Raw genomic sequence first — 4,235 nt, forward strand, 5'->3', positions numbered from 1 at the left:
AGTTTTACCTATATATATATTTTGACTGTCAAAAATAATTTTATCATTTATTATATAGTTACAGGTACATTAGAGACCATCAAGTGAATATCATTTTCCAATTTTTGTATGTTAAAACTATATGCATGTGCCTGTCCGTCAGTACGGTGTTTTAATGTCACATCTTCTTGTATTTTTGTTTGTTCTTTTGAGATTTGGTGATGACGACAGATTTGAAAAATTGATAATCCCTGTTTGAGACTTCATTAAATAGACTGGTAGCCAAAAAGGATCCTGTGAGATTTCAGTACATAGCAAACACTTATTAAAGATACCAGACGTATAATTTTGTGATACCAGACCAGACAAAAAATGTGTAAACTATAAACGTGCGTTTCGTCTACACAAGACGCGATCACTTGAATACAAGTCAAATAATGTACTTCAAGGCCAACAATTCCAAAAGGTTTTGCAAAATACAACTAAGGTAATCTATTCTTGCATGGGTTAAAACTTCTTATTTGTTAATGTAAAGGTCATGTCTTTTAAATTATGCAAACTTTTGGCGCCTAGATAACGATATTTATACTATTCTGACAATAAATATAGAATAAAGGACTTTTTGTTTTTGATACTGACTTTATCACAGTAAAATATCAGGTGAGTCCTTTATTCTGTTTATCGGTAATTTAAAAAAAAAAAAATATAACTACAATAATAGAGAAAATAACAAACGAACTTCTTTTTTGCGTCGAATCACGGCAAATCACACTCGACGTCACAGGCGGCATTACGTCATTTGAAATTTTGTCACTGCAGTAAACATGGCGTTGTCTTGCACAAAGTATTGAAAAGGAATTATTGCATGCGTTTCATTAATATTCTGCTTTGGACATGACACTAACAATGGCAAATATAATGGTAGCATACCGGTAAGTCAAATTTCTTTATTTTTCACAAAGCATCAGCATAGTGATAGTCAGAAATATTCAAATAAGAATGATACGATGAATCAGCAGATTTTTCATCGATCCACATTTCGAGTTCAAAGACAAGTTATAATTATGTTTTATGTTAAACCACGGTTTAGTGGATAAAATTACATTTATTTTGTCATTATTCGCTCAGTGTTCATCGTGAAAACCAGGGGCTGATCCAGTCATTTTAAAAATGGGGGCTTGTTTAGTGGGTCAGACGAGGTTTTATACTGTCAATGGCGATCGATATCCTATATAAAAAAAAACTCGTCTGACTCACTAAACAAGCCCTTGTGAATGGAGGGGGTCCCAACCCAGGACAAAAGGGGGGTTCCAACCACAGGTCCCCATTCTAATGCATTGATCGTCCAAATAAAGGGTGGTTCCAACACCCGGAACCCCTGGATCCGCCACTGAAAACGATCACATTGATTTCAAATAATTTTAAGAAAGCACTGTGAGGAGACTTTTATACAGGAGGCAATGGCCCAATGTAAGCTGACTGTCATGCTGTAAATTATCTGAATAAGCTCATTTCCTGTCGACTTCTTAATTAGGCTATTTCAAATATTTTAATAGACGTCACTTAACTTTTAGCTTATAATTCTTGCTTTTTCAAAGTCATGTTCATTTATTTTCAACACGGACCAGAAATTTGAAACTTGGAAAGGCCTAGTCCAAATAATTATGACGTCTTGAAGGCTATTATAATTTTTTTTCTTTGACGCCTTACTTCAACGAAAGGCCCTGCGGTTTCCTTTAATTTCAGAAGCGAATTTAGGGGTATAGGCGACCCGGGTCACAGTCACCCCTTTAAAAGGCTACATTTCTGGTCAAAGCAGACTTTTAAAGTTTGGTGCCCCCGGTTACCCCCATTTTTTAAATTTATCCTAGATCCGCATATGAATATCACGGTTCACTTTTTTGTTTTTTGTTCTATGAATATCTGTCATATTGACAATGAAACCACATCTTTTAAAATTGTATATGATGGTCGAGGGTTTGGATTGGGTTAAATGATTAAAGAATAATGCCCTAAAAAATGAAGATTAGAGAATAGCGGGCAAACAAAATGAAGATTAGAGAAAAAAGGGGTTAAATTTTTGAAGATTAGAGAAAAAATGGGGTTAATTTTTTAAAGATTAGAGAAAAAGGGGGAGAAATTTAAATGTTTACAGAATAACAGACACCCCCCCATCCAGACCCTCATGGGTCCCACAAAAATGTCGAAAATGCGTAAATTTCATTTTTTTTCTTCTAGCTTCTCTCATGCGACAGCGGTACCTTTTTGGTAACTATTTATGTGTTGCGTTTTTAAAAATATGAATTGTAACACTTTATAGTGACTGAACAGGTAAAACAAATACTTCTCAAGAAACAGAAAAAGAAAACTACATGGAACAGCATCAGGCTATGTATCAGGTATTGGTATTCAGGGGCGTAGCTAGGTTTCAGATAAACTGTAGGCACAAATCGGCAGGGGGTCTGGGGTTCAGGGGGCGAAGCCCTCCGATGGAAAACGGTTTTCAGTATTTTAGTTGCATAATTTTGTGTACAAAAATATCATATTTACTGGTTTTTATCATGATAATATTCATGAAGAAAAGTTCGAAGAATTATGAATAGTATTACATTACCACCTGAATCAACGTAGTACAAACAAAAATCTGAAGAAAAAAAATTTTACAATATGCCCAGTTTAGATCAGACTAGTTTTAGATTAAGGCCCACAGAGGGTCAAAGGAGAAGATTTTCAACTTTTTTAACGAATCTTTTAACTCAAATTTGGGCAAAAATTAATTAAACAAAATTAATATTTCTGAACTTTTATGAATAACTTTCAGATACAGTTTCATACACAAAGACAATGATACATTTACTCAAAGTCAAGTCGACGGTTTTTCTGCCGATAAAACCAGTTATACTCGCATCAACATCAACATTGAGGTGTCGGTGGATATATAGAAGAGATAGATTTGAAAGTCGCTCGTCTCCCATTGTCGATCTCGGGTAGGATTTGACGCGTCTCATCGCGCTGAAGGATCTTTCACTAGTTGCCGATGAAACAGGCATTGTCAATAAAATCCAAATAATCCTATACACTGAAGGGTACAGATCGGCGTTTGTTACGTTAATGACACCAAGAATTCTATCTGGTCTGTTGTATTTAATACGCCAACGGGCTTTCCATTATGCTATTTTATCTTCAAATTCTGGTTTTTTTTTTCACCTAAATCCGAACGGTAAGAGTTGTAAATTTTGTCTGCTATTTCTGGAGTCAAGTTCCCTAATTTGGCAATAATACGCATTAGAATTAAAATGTTTAATTTTTTTTTTCTCTCCAAAAGGGGTATAATCGGCAAATTTATGTATAGGCACGTGCCTAGTCGAGCCTTAGGTAGCTACGCCCCTGGTATTGTATGAATAAAAACTCAGCATGGACAATATGTTAGTTGTTCTTCATATAACGCATTTTTTTTAAAAGACTATCGGGTTTTTCATGCATTTTCTGTTCACATTTTCACAACAATTGTTCAAAAAGGCTAAACTGACTTTGTGAAAGTTTCAAACAATGTCAAGTGTTTCATTCGCCAAAAATCTCGTGCGTTTCTGCGAAAAAAAATCACGCGCAATTTTGTGAATGAAAGGGGAAAGTAGATCCTTACGCGTTGCATTCGCGCATGTCATTTGCGTACTAACCCAATAATTTTTATATCACGGCAAGTCCACTGATACTGACATTATCAGCGAGTATACATCAAAGGAAAAATGTACAAATTACCGATAAAAAGGGATATCTGAGAACTCATTCTGAAATTTGTTATTTCCGGTACCTATATATGGTTTGAATAAATAATTCCAAATTCTTATTTATTAATTGAGGTATTAATTTGTTAAATAGAAGTTGAATTTTTTTCTTCTAAAAATCGTGATTTTAATTCAATTTCGCACATTATTAATGATTCTCATGAAAGCCAACCATGTAGTTTGTAAGAAGAATCTGTTAAGTCTATTACTCGAAATTTCTTTGTCTATCGCTGGAACTGACATTCAATTTCTAATTTCGCATTTTCTTTGATAAGTCATTGAGTGTGGTTTACCTGTATCAACACTTTTTCTTACGGTTAAAAGACTTAAAGAGTTTAGTGAAGAGCTAGACAAATACTTTGCAATTCAATTTTGAAGGAAATTATTCTACAACACATCTTTACCATATGCCAATTACGACATTTAGTCATTTAAATTATTTCATAAAAGTGCCCAAAACATTCACTGAAC

This window comes from Mytilus edulis, chromosome 7, assembly GCF_963676685.1.
Source record: "Mytilus edulis chromosome 7, xbMytEdul2.2, whole genome shotgun sequence".
Lineage (NCBI taxonomy): Eukaryota > Metazoa > Mollusca > Bivalvia > Mytilida > Mytilidae > Mytilus > Mytilus edulis.